This window comes from Pseudophryne corroboree, chromosome 7 (genome assembly GCF_028390025.1).
Source record: "Pseudophryne corroboree isolate aPseCor3 chromosome 7, aPseCor3.hap2, whole genome shotgun sequence".
Taxonomy (NCBI): domain Eukaryota; kingdom Metazoa; phylum Chordata; class Amphibia; order Anura; family Myobatrachidae; genus Pseudophryne; species Pseudophryne corroboree.
Window position 1 is genome coordinate 332,776,704 of NC_086450.1, and position 17,952 is coordinate 332,794,655.

The 17,952-nt window shown below is 46.4% G+C and overlaps 1 long non-coding RNA gene across 1 annotated transcript in view; it reads left to right on the forward strand.

The window, feature by feature from the left end:
* LOC134945209 (uncharacterized) overlaps positions 1–17,952 on the forward strand; it is a 61,797-nt gene that overhangs the window by 29,249 nt on the left and 14,596 nt on the right. Inside the window, exon 2 of the long non-coding RNA XR_010182074.1 lies at positions 10,723–10,794. This is a non-coding gene — a long non-coding RNA (uncharacterized LOC134945209). The remainder of the gene's footprint in view (positions 1–10,722; positions 10,795–17,952) is intronic.

Genomic DNA, 17,952 nt, shown 5'->3' on the forward strand with positions numbered 1-17,952 from the left:
CATCGCCAAGGAAGACAGCCCCGCGGCCCCAGCATACCGGTAAGACTCCGGACGCTGACAGTACCCCCCTCCCCATCCTTTGCGGGTGGACTCCGGACACCTATGTGGTTTAGTTGGAAACTTGAAAAGAAAAAACTAAGCGCTCAGGTGAGAAGCACTGCACTTTGATTGTCAGCAGCCTCCTGATAAAGGGAATTGCCAGTCCCTTAAAACAAGAACTAACCAATAAATAACAAGTGGCGCTTGACAATCAGATAAATAAAAGACATTTATTTGTATGAAATGTATATAAGTTACAACAACCTCCCGGGAGTGTAAAACAATGATATAAATATCACAACAATAAAACTGTACGCTGTATTATAGCTTCTTTATCAATTGCTTGAAAACCATTAATAGTAAAATGATCTTATTTGCACATGACTATTTATTAGCAGCACCTGAGAGGTTTTCAACCGTGCTGGATTCACTTAGTACACACAAATAGTGATATGTGGAGAATGTGTGTAACTAATAGGTATTGAATCTACACATGAGTCACTCACGATTGTATATATCAGAAGGAATTGCGTGTATCACAAATCCGTAGCAGTGACTGGCTGGTTAAAAAGTTAATTGAAGAATTACCTCCGCTGGGCAGGAGCCTGTTCTGTCCTTGCTCCCTGGTGTCGTCTCACCGTCCCGTCAGAGACACATGCCAGAGCCTCAGCGGGTATGACTGATGCTGCGCCGTGCAGGGAGCCCCAACGAGCCGTCCCCGATGGTCCACGCCACCTCCGGTACCTCCGCACTTACAAAAAGGAGGCTGTTAAGCTGGTTAGCCGGAGTTTACCGGTCTGCGCCGGACTGGGAAGGAGCGGCACCCGCTGTTTTCACTTCCCCAGATTGTGTAAACGGCTGTGGCTCCAGGGATTAGGGCTGCAGTGTAGATGTTCTTGAATGCGGTAATTAAAAAACCGGGCTCCTGTGCACGGATGGATAATCAAAACGGCAGCTACTGGCAGTGTAGATCCTTGAAGGAAGAAAGCCTGTATCCTTAGGATACAGGCTTTCTTCCTTCAAGGATCTACACTGCCAGTAGCTGCCGTTTTGATTATCCATCCGTGCACAGGAGCCCGGTTTTTTAATTACCGCATTCAAGAACATCTACACTGCAGCCCTAATCCCTGGAGCCACAGCCGTTTACACAATCTGGGGAAGTGAAAACAGCGGGTGCCGCTCCTTCCCAGTCCGGCGCAGACCGGTAAACTCCGGCTAACCAGCTTAACAGCCTCCTTTTTGTAAGTGCGGAGGTACCGGAGGTGGCGTGGACCATCGGGGACGGCTCGTTGGGGCTCCCTGCACGGCGCAGCATCAGTCATACCCGCTGAGGCTCTGGCATGTGTCTCTGACGGGACGGTGAGACGACACCAGGGAGCAAGGACAGAACAGGCTCCTGCCCAGCGGAGGTAATTCTTCAATTAACTTTTTAACCAGCCAGTCACTGCTACGGATTTGTGATACACGCAATTCCTTCTGATATATACAATCGTGAGTGACTCATGTGTAGATTCAATACCTATTAGTTACACACATTCTCCACATATCACTATTTGTGTGTACTAAGTGAATCCAGCACGGTTGAAAACCTCTCAGGTGCTGCTAATAAATAGTCATGTGCAAATAAGATCATTTTACTATTAATGGTTTTCAAGCAATTGATAAAGAAGCTATAATACAGCGTACAGTTTTATTGTTGTGATATTTATATCATTGTTTTACACTCCCGGGAGGTTGTTGTAACTTATATACATTTCATACAAATAAATGTCTTTTATTTATCTGATTGTCAAGCGCCACTTGTTATTTATTGGTTAGTTGGAAACTTGGCATGAAATGTCCGAAGAAGTCTTGGAGCATGGACATCCTCTGCATCTACCCAAGATCTCTCCTCTGGCCGATACCCCTTCCAATCAACAAATTACTGGATGTGACCATAACGTCTGCGAGAATCGAGGATCTTGTGAATCTCAAATTCGTCTCCATGTGCTGATTGGATCTTGGGTGATTTAGGCAGAGCAGCTCTGAACTGATTATGTACCAATGGTTTTAAGAGAGAAATATGAAATGCATTAGGAATTCTTAACTGCGGAGGTAATTTCACTTTGTAAGCTACAGGATTCAACACTTTTTCGATTGGGTAAGGCCCAATAAATCTGGGAGCAAACTTTTTTGTAGGAACCTTTAATCTTAAGTTACGTGTGGAAACCCAAACCCGATCTCCTACCTTAAGGCTTGGTACAGCTTTTCGTTTCAGATCTGCATAGGTCTTTTATCTCTTGGATGTCTTGAGCAAAGTCTTGTGAACTTGTTTCCAAGCTTCAGTAAATTGTCGAAGAGTAGACTCTGCGGCAGGAACCTCGAGCGTAGGCAGAAGTTGGAAGTCAGGAACTCTTGGATGGTAACCATAATTAATGAAGAATGGAGAAGATTTTGTGGCAGAGTGATAAAGATTGTTATGGGCAAATTCTGCGAATGGGAGGAAGTCAAGCCAGTCATCCTGTGAGGAGGACATGAATAAACGCAGAAAAGTCTCCAGATCCTGGTTCACTCTCTCTGTTTGACCATCCGTTTGGGGATGATATCCTGAGGAGAAGTTTAATTTCACGCCAAGAGCAGAACATAGGGATCTCCAAAACTTGGCCACAAATTGAGGACCTCTATCAGACACAATTTCCTGTGGTAGACCATGGAGTCGAAAGATCTCTGCTATAAACAATTTTGCCAAATGGGATGCAAATGGAAGATTAGCCAGAGGAACAAAGTGTGGCATTTTAGAGAATCGGTCAACTATGACCCATACGGTGTTCCGCCCACCAGACGTAGGTAAATCTGTAATAAAGTCCATAGAAATATGCGTCCATGGTCTTAGTGCTACCGGCAAAGGATGGAGTAACCCGGCTGGTGGACCTTTGGGACTTTTATACTGGGCACATTTTGGACAGGCAGCTACGAATTCCTGAACGTCAGTCCTGAGATGAAGCCACCAGTAGGAGCGCTGAATGAATTTAAGTGTCTTATGACCGCCCGCATGGCCCATGAAGGAGGAGGAGTGAGCCCATGTAAGAAGTTTTTTGCGAAGATTTGGTGCAACGAAGATCTTCCCTGGAGGAGGAAGTGGAGAGGTATTAGTTGCAGAAAAAGAGGTGGATTCCAGGATAAATTGCTCTTTTGAACGGTCAGAGGGTTCTTCTGAACTTAGGGAGCGAGATAATGCGTCTGCCTTTTTGTTGAGGGAACCTGGTCGGTAACTGAGTTTAAAATTAAAACGGGTAAAGAAGAGTGCCCATCTTGCTTGGCGTGGGTTCAGACATCGGGCCGACTGTAAATACAGGAGGCTCTTGTGATCCGTGGTCACCGAAATTGGATGCTGAGCTCCCTCCAACAAATACATCCACTCCTCAAAGGCCAACCTAATTGCCAGTAATTCCTGTTCCGCAATAGCGTAATTCTGTTCAGCGGGGGAGAATCTTCGCGAGAAGAACGCACAAGGATGGACCTTCTTGTCCTCGAAAAGCTGGGATAATACTGCTCCTACTCCTACAGTAGAGGCATCAACCTCCACCAAGAACGGACGGCTGAGATCGGGTTGTTGAAGAACTGGAGCAGTCGTGAAGGCCTCCTTTAAAGATGAAAAAGCTTCCAAAGCCTCCGGAGACCACTTGGCAGGATCGGCTCCCTTCCTAGTTAATGCGGTTATAGGAGCTATGACAGAAGAATAATTTTGAATGAATCTTCGGTAGAAGTTAGCAAACCTCAGGAAACATTGAATTCCTTTAAGGGTAGCTGGAAGTGCCCAATCCTGAATTGCCTGGACTTTAGCGGGGTCCATCTGTAACCTCTGCCCTGAAAGAATGTAACCGAGGAATGGAATCGTGGGTACTTCAAAGGTGCACTTCTCTAACTTACAGAATAACTGATTCCTTCATAAATGAGTTAACACTTCTTTGACTTGTTCCCGATGGGTCTTCAAATCCCTAGAAAAAATGAGGATGTCACCCATATACACTACCAAGCAGTCATAGAGGAGATCTCTGAAGATTTAGTTAACGAACTCTTGAAAGACGGCTGGGGCGTTACATAGGCCAAAAGGCATTATTACCAGGTATTCGTAATGGCCGTCACGGGTATTAAATGCCGTCTTCCATTCGTCCCCTGGGCGAATACATATAAGATTGTAGCCCCCCCCCCCCCCCCTGTAAGTCCAACTTAGTAAATACAGTAGCTCCTTTAACAAGGTCGAACAGTTCTGGAATCAGAGGTAATGGATATCTGTTCTTAACTGTTATGTCATTGAGACCTCTATAGTCAATACAGGGCCGCAACCCCCCATCCTTCTTTTTGACGAAGAAAATCCCTGCTCCGGCCGGAGATGTAGAAGACCTGATGAACCCTTTCTCCAAGTTCTCCCGGATATACTCCGTCATGGCCTGTGTCTCGGGAAGTGAGAGAGGGTAAATTCGACCTCGGGGAGGAGTCTTACCGAGTACTAGCTCAATGGGACAATCCCAAGTACGATGCGGAGGCAAGGTGTCCGCCCCATGCTTACTGAAAACATCTTGAAAAGCTTGGTACTCCACAGGAAGGCTGGAAGAACAGAGAGGTCTAACTGAAGGTAAACAGTTCTGAAAGCAGTCTTGTCCCCAAGAGAGAACATCCATAGTTTGCCAATCTATGTGGGGATTGTGTCTGATTAACCATGGAAACCCTAGGATTAGTTCATGAGAGGCTTTAGGAATTACAAGGAAAGAGATTTCTTCTGAATGGAGAACTCCGACCTTCATCTTGAGAGGAATAGTACGAAAGGATATAATACCCTCAGGGATATAACTTCCATCTACTGTGGTAACAGAAATGGTGCGATCCAAAGGAACCATTTGTATTCCAGATCGTTTGACCAGAGCTGACGTAATGAAGCTTTCGGCGGCTCCAGAGTTGAGTAGTGCAGGGATGAGAAGAGAAGAAGAAGGGAGCTCCAATTGGGTTAACAGGACAGACTCTTTCTTGGTATGTAATTCTGAGAATTCTCCTAGCTTGACCTCTCCAGCACAAACTAGGAGCAGGCGTTTCCCGGACGTAGATTGCAAGTTTTAACAAAGTGATCAGATGCACCACAATACAGGCAGAGGTTCCCTTGTCGCCGTCTCTGACGTTCTTCATTGGAGAGGTGGGAGCGATTAATCTGCACGGTTTCTTCCGCAGTTGGTGATGATGGTGTTGGTGGAAGAACAACTCCAGGCTTAGGACGATCTGACCGCAACCTCTCCATACAGCGTGTTAGGGTCTCCTGCCTTGTGCTGCCACGTCGTCATGGCAACCGGGAGACAAGTGCTAGCGGAGTAACCTGAGCGCAGCTGATACTCCGGTTCGGGTCTTTTGCTGTGCAGTGGTTACAGGCATGGGATCCGGTGCTGGTTTTTGTGCTCACAGTCTGTGAGGTCTGAGGGGGGCGTGGACAGCACCTGCTTTATAAGGCCTCTTCTCAGGTTAAGCAGATGCTGCTGAATCTTTGTTGGTTAGTCAGTTCCTGAAAGTTAGCCAGTACTGTGTAGCTTTGTATTTTGTTGTTGCTTACTGCAAATAGGCCTGGGCATTTGGTACTACACTCTGCCAATCCAGACCTAGCAGTAAGACTGGAGTCAGTCGTTTAGCCTGCTGAGGTTCTTTTGCTATTCTGTGAACCCAGCAGGTTTGTGGCTGTACTTTCAGACCTGCCTGCATAATCCTCTCTCACTGTGCAGGGCGTCCATGTGTCAGTTTAGTGGCAGTAAGCTGAACCTGGGCCCTGCAAGTGAGAATTAGGATTGTGGAGACTCTCCTTGTGTCTATTATTCCATCTCTGACCAAGGAGTTTACTGCCACACCCGTTGGTAACCCTTTAGGGTTTTGCTGTTGCCCTTAGCAACAGCATTTCGGGTTCTCTACGTATTAAAACACAACATCTTGCTTTTTCCATCTGAGCATTTCTAATACTAGGGAGACACCCAGTTTCTTAGCCTCTGGGCTTCTCTGTTCACTCTGTGTTGGTTTTGTTACCCTATCACCTTCTGTGTACGTTATGTCATATTTCCCAGTCTGTCTGTGAGTTCATTTGTTTTGCATCCCTCTCTGTTCAGACACCAGTACATTCCTGCAGGCACTGGTGTGTATAACAGTTCAAACACCAGTACATTCCTGCAGGCACTGGTGTGCATAACACAGCGTTCTCTGTACCTCAGGTCTAACTTATTGCATAAAGAAATTAGTTCATCCAACTTATCAGGTACGTCCTGAGTAGCGAGGTCATCTTTGATCTTTTCGGAGAGACTGCTCCAGAAAGCTGCAATGAGAGCCTCCTCATTCCAGTTCAGTTCTGAGGAAAGGGTGCGAAACTGGATCACGTACTGACTGACCGTACGTACGTGTGCCCTGACGCAGGCGCAGGATCTCCAATGAAGCGGCAGAAGTCCTGCCTGGTTCGTCGAAGATTCTTCGAAAGGTGGCTACGAATTCTGGATAGTTAGATAAGATGTGATCCATCCTCTCCCACAAAGGTGAATCCCACTCCAACGCTTGCCCGGTAAGTAAAGAAATTATATAGGCTACTTTGGTTTGTGCTGATGGGAAGTTGTCCGACTGTAGTTCGAACTGGATTTCGCACTGGTTAAGAAACCCGCTGCATTGTTTTGGATTCCCATCGAATTTACTGGGAGGTAGCAAATGCAACCGTGGAAGTGGTACTGGTACAGGAGGAAGCGGGACCGGAGGTGCTAATGTGGGAGCAGCTGTAGATACTTGATGGGCCGTTATGGCAACACAGAGAGAACCGAGACGTTCGGACATACTCTGCATGAACTGCACGATTTGAGATTGTGTGGCCTCCTGCTTACTTAAGCGAGACCAGATATCTGCAGTTGAATCCCCTCCTGAGGCCTGATCACCCGTCGAATCCATTGGGCCAGTGCTTACTGTCACGTCTAGCAAAGTTTGAGGATCCGGCAGCTGAGATTTGCCCGAGGAGGTAGCAGGCTGTGAATGAACCAGATGAGGGGGCTGGATATAGTTCCTTCGCATGGGACACGGAGCAATGAAGAGCGTAGGCGGGGTTTGAGAGTCAATGGAAAGTATTTATTATGTACAGGGCTGAGGTAGAGGACCAAGGCTGGAGCACGATGGTTAAAGACGTGGCAGGGGGCGAAGAACTGTGGACTGTGATTTGAAAGACGAGACTGTAGATGATGAACTGTGGATGGTGGTTTAAGACGTGGCTGGAGACAAGGACTGTGGACTGTGGTTTGTTAAACGAGGCTGAAGATAATAATCTGCAGGTTGTGGTCGGTGGTACAAAGGCGTGGCTGGTGAAGGAGATCTGTGGAGTGTGGCTTGAAAGACGAGGCAGAAGACCCGGGGCCGACTGTGCCCAAAGAGTCTTACTGGACCGGGTTTTCCAGGAGCGCTTCCACAGGCAGTTACAGGCTAGAAACGGCAGGGCTACAGCAGCAACAGAGAACCGACCAAGCAGGATCAGGAGGAACCAGAATACAGCAGGAATCCTGGGAGCACAGGCTAAAGCACCTACAACAGGGTTGTAACTTGAAGCACTGGCATCCTTGTCCTAAACCAGCCCCCTTTTATAGGGAGAGCTTTCCCTGGATTGGCTAGAAGAAACAGGAAACAGGAACTATGCTTAAAACCTGGTCTCCAACATGGCGGCTCCCAGTAATGCAGACCTTTTTGCAAAGCCACATTGCTCACTGACCATGGTGTACAAGCAACGGCTCAGCAAGAGCAACCCGCTGTAGCGGCGTCCCGCTGTAGCGGCGTCCCATCGCCACGAGCGGACCCCCTCACCGCCGCTACTGCTGCCCATGGATCCGGCGCAGTAGCCCACCTCCGCCACTGCCCGCACATCGCCAAGGAAGCCAGCCCCGCGGCCCCAGCGTACCGGTAAGACTCTGGGCGCTGACAGTCGGTACTTTATCTTTCTCCACTTTAATTCTCTCCAAGGTTTCAGATAAGAGCAGAGGCAGAACTCTGGGAGGCAACGGAGTCAACTGCTGCCGGGCTCCTGCTTTGAAGGGGGGCACCTCTCCTCCTGTTCTATGTGTTCAGCGACATTAATCAGTTAAGTTAATTGACAGCAGCCAGTATCTCTTCCGTAGCCGACTTCCCCACTAGTCAATACACCTTACAAATCACACCCTCTTTATTATAGATACAATGGAAGCAGACACCTTACTGATGAAGCTATTTGCTTCTATAAAGGAAGCATGACAATTCTAACTATATGAAGTTATTTCTCTGACAATTACAAGTAACTTCATATAGTTAGAATTCTCACACTTCCTATACAGCAGCAAATATCTCTATCAGTAAGGTGCATGCTTCCAGTGTAATAGGTTGTGGGTTCTAAACCTGGATATGACACTTGCAAATTAATTGTCAGAGAAATAATCAGCATTGTGAGCAGGGCCGGACTGGGACTAAAAATAGGCCCTGGCATTTTTTAAGCACACAGGCCCACCTCTGTGACTCCTCCCCTTATTATTCCTGACTCCTCCCACTTATTAGTCTATGCTCTTACAAATATAATTAATATTCTACCAACATACAAGCGTACATCATTCTCTATTAAAATACACACAACCAGTGGTTGAAGTGGAAATTTTTAAGTGGGGGTACGGAAATGTGAAGTTTGTAATTAAAAGGGGCCGTGGCCACTCGAAAGGGGGCGTGGCCTTCAGTGTAGTTTACCACACCATACACCCCTTATACGCATTATGCACCACAATAGTAGGACCCCTTATACTATCTAGTACTGGTGCCTCTTTCACATTATACCACACAGTATGAGCCAAAATTCACATTATAGCACCCGGTATGAGCCGAAATTTACATTATAGCACCCGGTATGAGCCGAAATTTACATTATATGCCCCCAATAGTGCAGTGCCAGATCCACAATTGCCCCCACAGTGCCAGGTATACAAATGCCCCCACAGTGCCAGGTATACAAATGCCCCACAGTGCCAGCTATACAAATGCCCCCACAGTACCAGATCCACAAATGCCCCCACAGTGCCAGATCCACAAATGCCCCCACAGTGCCAGATCCACAAATGCCCCCACAGTGCCAGGTATACAAATGCCCCCACAGTGCCAGGTATACAAATGCCCCCACAGTGCCAGCCAATTGCCCCCACAATGCCAGGTATGCAAATGCCCCCACAGTGCCAGATCCACAAATGCCCCCACAGTGCCAGATCCACAAATGCCCCCCACAGTGCTAGGTATACAAATGCCCCCACAGTGCCAGCCAATTGCCCCCACAATGCCAGGTATACAAATGCCCCCACAGTGCCAGCCAATTGCCCCCACAATGCCAGGTATACAAATGCCCCCAGTGCCCCCCATAGTGCCAGCCAATTGCCCCCACAATGCCAGGTATACAAATGCCCCCACAGTGCCAGCCAATTGCCCCCCACAATGCCAGGTATACAAATGCCCTCAGTGCCCCCCACAGTGCCAGCCAATTGCCCCCACAATGCCAGGTATGCAAATGACCCCAGTGCCCCCCACAGTGCCAGCCAATTTCCCCCACAGCAGCTTACTTACCGCTGCTGCTCCTCTGGCTGTGATGTGAGGTGTCAGGAGCTCAGAGCGCACCAGCGCGGCTATGTCTGGCGGCGTGTAGCAGACTTCAAACCAGCCGCCGGTTCGTGAGCCAATCAGAGCTCGCGGACCGGCAGCGGCGGCTCCTGATTGGCTGCCGGTCCGCGAGCTCTGATTGGCTCACAAACCGGCGGCTGGTTTGAAGTCCGCTACACGCCGCCAGACATAGCCGCGCTGGCGCGCTCTGAGCTTCTGACAGCTGAGACACGCTGCCGCCGGACTGAGCGGCAGCGTGTCTCAGTGCCACAAGAGGGGGTCTGCTGTACCGGCCCACGTGGCCATCGGCCCTTCTGGCATTTGCCAGAAGTGCCAGATGGCCAGTCCGGCCCTGATTGTGAGTGACTAAGCAGATCTATGTAGTGTGTGGCTGGACCCCTACATAGATCTGCCTAGTTGCAACGGGTTTTATAGTAGCTTCATATAGTTAAAATCTGCAGGCTTGCTATGCAGGAGCAAATATATATAATGGGGGGGTCACCAATATTTTTCTTGCCTCCGGGCAACTGGGACAAACTTACGCCACTGGATAAGAGGATGTCCTGGTGAAATCTTTACATTATTGTGATAGCTCTCTCTATTACTACACTGTACTTCTGGTATCTTTAGATGTTGTTAGCTGATGAAGCACTTTGCTGTTTTTGAATCCATACTCCTTACTCCGGAGGGTAAGTATTAAAAATAATGGGTGCAGGGTGTGCATTGTGGGCCCCCCTAGACCACAGGGGCCCGTGTGCACCGCACACACTGCACCCATTCTAAATACGCCAGTGCATTCAGTTTATATTATCAGGTCGGCTCTTTGGGAACATGCTTCTAGTCTGGGGTTTAAAGTCTTTTAGTATTTTGTGTTTTCTATTTTATTTTAAAAGTTTACAGGTTTGTAAATGTAATGAATATGAAGGAACCTCACAGCTGCGCTTGCTTGGCATTAGATGAAAACCTAAGAAAGCAATGATATTTATTCTTTAGGTATCCTATGGTGATTGTCCCTGGAAGAAGTGTATCACATAACTATTTTTCTCTGTTTTCCAGTATTAAAATCACCAAACAGGTGACCGTGACTGCCCTGCGGATAACCAAAAAGACTTTCACACTTACTGAGAGGTAAGATTCCCAATCTGCAGAGCGTAATTCCTTCTGCACCAGTAGGACATTACACTTCTGTTTCCATCTGAGAGCAGGTGAGGACATATCAGCGACTGTGCTAGAAATATGAAGAATTTAGAGAGGAATAATCACTTTACAAAACTAATGATACAGTATGAATTGTAAGCCACCTGTGCCGCTTTTAATTGAGGGTATTCAGTCTACAAAGATGCATCATACAAAAAGGTTTAAACAAATATTTAAGCATATTATTTTTGGAAATCAAATGCATTCACATATCTTGCAGGAGTCAATGTTGCAATTGCTCTATGGGGGTCATTCCGAGTTGTTCGCTCGCAAGCTGCTTTTAGCAGCTTTGCACACGCTAAGCCGCCGCCTACTGGGAGTGAATCTTAGCATATTAAAATTGCGAACGAAAGATTAGCAGAATTGCGAATAGACACTTCTTAGCAGTTTCTGAATAGCTCCAGACTTACTCGGCATCTGCGATCAGTTCAGTCAGTTTTGTTCCTGGTTTGACGTCACAAACACACCCAGCGTTCGCCCAGACACTCCTCCGTTTCTCCAGCCACTCCCGCGTTTTTCCCAGAAACGGTAGCGTTTTTTCACACACTCCCATAAAACGGCCAGTTTCCGCCCAGAAACACCCACTTCCTGTCAATCACATTACGATCACCAGAATGAAGAAAAAACCTCGTAATGCCGTGAGTAAAATTCCTAATTGCATAGCAAATTTACTTGGCGCAGTCGCACTGCGGACATTGCGCATGCGCATTAGCGACTATTTGCTCCGTTGCGACAAAAATATAACGAGCGAACAACTCGGAATGACCCCCAATGTGGAGGGTTTTAAGTTAAAATAATTGTTTCCAGCAACCTTATAAAACAAGTATACCGTATGTATATAACATGTTTCTTGGGACATTGGTGGTCATTCCGAGTTGTTCGCTCACTAGCTGCTTTTAGCAGCAGTGCAAACGCTAGGCCACCGCCCTCTGGGAGTGTATCTTAGCTTAGCAGAAGTGCGAACGAAAGATTAGCAGAACTGCTACTAAAAATTTTCAAGCAGTTTCTGAGTAGCTCCAGACCTACTCCTAGCTAGCGATCACCTCAGTCCGTTTAGATCCTGGTTTGATGTCACAAACACGCCCTGCGTTCGTCCAGCCACTCCCCCGTTTCTCCAGTCACTCCTGCGTTTTTACCTGTCACGCCTGCGTTTTTTAGCACACTCCCTGAAAACGGCCAGTTTCCGCCCAGAAACACCCACTTCCTGTCAATCACACTACGATCACTCGAGCAAGGAAAATACGTAGCTGGAGCTTGTGCAAATCTCCAAAGTTTTGTGTTAAATTACTGAACGCATGCGCGCTGCGTACCATGTGCATGCGCATTTTCCACCTAATCGCTCCGTTGCGAAAAACGGCAACGGGCGAACAACTCGGAATGACCACCATTGTCCACTTAAACAGTTATAGAAACCTACTGGTGGTAAAACTGAAAGGGTCAGAGCTAGTGGTACAGCATACCTCCCAACTGTCCTGCATTCAGCGGGACAGTCCCGTTTATCTGGGACTGTCCTGTTGTCCCACCCACGGCCGGCAGTGTCCCATGGTGGGGGTTGTTGGGCGGAGCACACACATCGCTGCTATGCATGACAGAGCAGTAGGAAATGAGGAGAATAGATGCACGGCATCTATTCTATTCACAGTGTTGGGGAGAGCCTGGGGGCAGCCCAGCATCTCGGAGAGTGCTGGGCACGCCCCATGAGTGACACGATTGGGGGGTTCCATGAGGCTCTGCCCCTTTTCTGAAGCCCCACACCTTTTTCCGCCCTCTTTCGCCCTAGAGGTCCTAAATCTCACTTCTGCAAATTTGGGAGGTATGGTACAGTACAGTAGAGCTCTCTATTAACAACTAAATTCAGTGTGATGAGACATCTGCTCTGCCCGGAATCCCAGATGGGTGTCATAATTGAGTCACATTATTTCCCCAAGATACTGTAGTTATGTTTCAAAGTCAGCCAATGGACAACTTTTTAAAATGATAGTATAATGTGGCATCATTTTAATTGCACTGTACTGTATGTGTCACTATATAATTTTAATAGTATGGCCCGATATCACTTATTATTTTGTTTAAAGCAAAATATTTAAGAAGCAGCGGCTACCCTATCAAAGATTTCATATTGAAAATCATTTATATTAAATTGTCTGTGCTAAAAAGTAGAGATGAGCGGGTTCGGTTTCTCTGAAACCGAACCCGCACGAACTTCATGTTTTTTTCACGGGTCCGAGCAGACTCGGATCCTCCCGCCTTGCTCGGTTAACCCGAGCGCGCCCGAACGTCATCATGACGCTGTCGGATTCTCGCGAGACTCGGATTCTATATAAGGAGCCGCGCGTCGCCGCCATTTTCACACGTGCATTGAGATTGATAGGGAGAGGACGTGGCTGGCGTCCTCTCCATTAGAAATTAGATTAGAAGAGAGAGAGAGATTGTGCAGAGTCAGACAGAGTTTACCACAGTGACCAGTGCAGTTGTTGTTAGTTAACTTTTATTTATTTTAATATAATATATCCGTTCTCTGCTATATCCGTTCTCTGCCTGAAAAAAAACGATACACAGCAGCAGCCAGTCACACAGTGTGACTCAGTCTGTGTGCACTTAGCTCAGCCCAGTGTGCTGCACATCAATGTATAAAAGGCAAAGCTTATAATAATTGTGGGGGAGACTGGGGAGCACTGCAGGTTGTTATAGCAGGAGCCCCCAGGAGTACATAATATTATATTAATTTAAAATTAAACAGTGCACACTTTTGCTGCAGGAGTGCCACTGCCAGTGTGACTAGTGGTGACCAGTGCCTGACCACCAGTATAGTAGTATATTGTTGTATGTATTGTATACTATCTCTTTATCAACCAGTCTATATTAGCAGCAGACACAGTACAGTGCGGTAGTTCACGGCTGTGGCTACCTCTGTGTCGGCAGTCGGAACTCGGCAGGCAGTCCGTCCATCCATAATTGTATTACAATATATACCACCTAACCGTGGTATTTTTTTTTCTTTCTTTATACCGTCGTCATAGTGTCATACTAGTTGTTACGAGTATACTACTATCTCTTTATCAACCAGTGTACAGTGCGGTAGTTCACGGCTGTGGCTACCTCTGTGTCGGCAGTCGGCAGGCAGTCCGTCCATCCATAATTGTATTATTATTATAATATATACCACCTAACCGTGGTTTTTTTTTCATTCTTTATACCGTCATAGTGTCATACTAGTTGTTACGAGTATACTACTATCTCTTTATCAACCAGTGTACAGTGCGGTAGTTCACGGCTGTGGCTACCTCTGTGTCGGCAGTCGGCAGGCAGTCCGTCCATCCATAATTGTATTATTATTATAATATATACCACCTAACCGTGGTTTTTTTTTCATTCTTTATACCGTCGTCATAGTGTCATACTAGTTGTTACGAGTATACTACTATCTCTTTATCAACCAGTGTACAGTGCGGTAGTTCACGGCTGTGGCTACCTCTGTGTCGGCAGTCGGCAGGCAGTCCGTCCATCCATAATTGTATTATTATTATAATATATACCACCTAACCGTGGTTTTTTTTTCATTCTTTATACCGTCGTCATAGTGTCATACTAGTTGTTACGAGTATACTACTATCTCTTTATCAACCAGTGTACAGTGCGGTAGTTCACGGCTGTGGCTACCTCTGTGTCGGCAGTCGGCAGGCAGTCCGTCCATCCATAATTGTATTATAATATATACCACCTAACCGTGGTTTTTTTTTCATTCTTTATACCGTCATAGTCAGTCATACTAGTTGTTACGAGTATACTACTATCTCTTTATCAACCAGTGTACAGTGCGGTAGTTCACGGCTGTGGCTACCTCTGTGTCGGCACTCGGCAGGCAGTCCGTCCATCCATAATTGTATTATAATATATACCACCTAACCGTGGTTTTTTTTTCATTCTTTATACCGTCATAGTGTCATACTAGTTGTTACGAGTATACTACTATCTCTTTATCAACCAGTGTACAGTGCGGTAGTTCACGGCTGTGGCTACCTCTGTGTCGGCAGTCGGCAGGCAGTCCGTCCATCCATAATTGTATTATAATATATACCACCTAACCGTGGTTTTTTTTTCATTCTTTATACCGTCATAGTCAGTCATACTAGTTGTTACGAGTATACTACTATCTCTTTATCAACCAGTGTACAGTGCGGTAGTTCACGGCTGTGGCTACCTCTGTGTCGGCAGTCGGCAGGCAGTCCGTCCATCCATAATTGTATTATTATTATAATATATACCACCTAACCGTGTTTTTTTTTTCATTCTTTATACCGTCGTCATAGTGTCATACTAGTTGTTACGAGTATACTACTATCTCTTTATCAACCAGTGTACAGTGCGGTAGTTCACGGCTGTGGCTACCTCTGTGTCGGCAGTCGGCAGGCAGTCCGTCCATCCATAATTGTATTATAATATATACCACCTAACCGTGGTTTTTTTTTCATTCTTTATACCGTCATAGTCAGTCATACTAGTTGTTACGAGTATACTACTATCTCTTTATCAACCAGTGTACAGTGCGGTAGTTCACGGCTGTGGCTACCTCTGTGTCGGCACTCGGCAGGCAGTCCGTCCATCCATAATTGTATTATAATATATACCACCTAACCGTGGTTTTTTTTTCATTCTTTATACCGTCATAGTGTCATACTAGTTGTTACGAGTATACTACTATCTCTTTATCAACCAGTGTACAGTGCGGTAGTTCACGGCTGTGGCTACCTCTGTGTCGGCAGTCGGCAGGCAGTCCGTCCATCCATAATTGTATTATTATTATAATATATACCACCTAACCGTGGTTTTTTTTTCATTCTTTATACCGTCATAGTGTCATACTAGTTGTTACGAGTATACTACTATCTCTTTATCAACCAGTGTACAGTGCGGTAGTTCACGGCTGTGGCTACCTCTGTGTCGGCAGTCGGCAGGCAGTCCGTCCATCCATAATTGTATTATAATATATACCACCTAACCGTGGTTTTTTTTTCATTCTTTATACCGTCATAGTCAGTCATACTAGTTGTTACGAGTATACTACTATCTCTTTATCAACCAGTGTACAGTGCGGTAGTTCACGGCTGTGGCTACCTCTGTGTCGGCAGTCGGCAGGCAGTCCGTCCATCCATAATTGTATTATTATTATAATATATACCACCTAACCGTGGTTTTTTTTTCATTCTTTATACCGTCGTCATAGTGTCATACTAGTTGTTACGAGTATACTACTATCTCTTTATCAACCAGTGTACAGTGCGGTAGTTCACGGCTGTGGCTACCTCTGTGTCGGCAGTCGGCAGGCAGTCCGTCCATCCATAATTGTATTATAATATATACCACCTAACCGTGGTTTTTTTTTCATTCTTTATACCGTCATAGTCAGTCATACTAGTTGTTACGAGTATACTACTATCTCTTTATCAACCAGTGTACAGTGCGGTAGTTCACGGCTGTGGCTACCTCTGTGTCGGCACTCGGCAGGCAGTCCGTCCATCCATAATTGTATTATAATATATACCACCTAACCGTGGTTTTTTTTTCATTCTTTATACCGTCATAGTGTCATACTAGTTGTTACGAGTATACTACTATCTCTTTATCAACCAGTGTACAGTGCGGTAGTTCACGGCTGTGGCTACCTCTGTGTCGGCAGTCGGCAGGCAGTCCGTCCATCCATAATTGTATTATAATATATACCACCTAACCGTGGTTTTTTTTTCATTCTTTATACCGTCATAGTCAGTCATACTAGTTGTTACGAGTATACTACTATCTCTTTATCAACCAGTGTACAGTGCGGTAGTTCACGGCTGTGGCTACCTCTGTGTCGGCAGTCGGCAGGCAGTCCGTCCATCCATAATTGTATTATATACCACCTAACCGTGGTTTTTTTATACCACCTAACCGTGGCAGTCCGTCCATAATTGTATACTAGTATCCAATCCATCCATCTCCATTGTTTACCTGAGGTGCCTTTTAGTTCTGCCTATAAAATATGGAGAACAAAAAAGTTGAGGTTCCAAAATTAGGGAAAGATCAAGATCCACTTCCACCTCGTGCTGAAGCTGCTGCCACTAGTCATGGCCGAGACGATGAAATGCCAGCAACGTCGTCTGCCAAGGCCGATGCCCAATGTCATAGTACAGAGCATGTCAAATCCAAAACACCAAATATCAGAAAAAAAAGGACTCCAAAACCTAAAATAAAATTGTCGGAGGAGAAGCGTAAACTTGCCAATATGCCATTTACCACACGGAGTGGCAAGGAACGGCTGAGGCCCTGGCCTATGTTCATGGCTAGTGGTTCAGCTTCACATGAGGATGGAAGCACTCAGCCTCTCGCTAGAAAACTGAAAAGACTCAAGCTGGCAAAAGCACCGCAAAGAACTGTGCGTTCTTTGAAATCCCAAATCCACAAGGAGAGTCCAATTGTGTCGTTTGCGATGCCTGACCTTCCCAACACTGGACGTGAAGAGCATGCGCCTTCCACTATTTGCATGCCCCCTGCAAGTGCTGGAAGGAGCACCCGCAGTCCAGTTCCTGATAGTCAGATTGAAGATGTCAGTGTTGAAGTACACCAGGATGAGGAGGATATGGGTGTTGCTGGCGCTGGGGAGGAAATTGACCAGAAGGATTCTGATGGTGAGGTGGTTTGTTTAAGTCAGGCACCCGGGGAGACACCTGTTGTCCGTGGGAGGAATATGGCCGTTGACATGCCAGGTGAAAATACCAAAAAAATCAGCTCTTCGGTGTGGAGGTATTTCACCAGAAATGCGGACAACAGGTGTCAAGCCGTGTGTTCCCTTTGTCAAGCTGTAATAAGTAGGGGTAAGGACGTTAACCACCTCGGAACATCCTCCCTTATACGTCACCTGCAGCGCATTCATAATAAGTCAGTGACAAGTTCAAAAACTTTGGGTGACAGCGGAAGCAGTCCACTGACCAGTAAATCCCTTCCTCTTGTAACCAAGCTCACGCAAACCACCCCACCAACTCCCTCAGTGTCAATTTCCTCCTTCCCCAGGAATGCCAATAGTCCTGCAGGCCATGTCACTGGCAAGTCTGA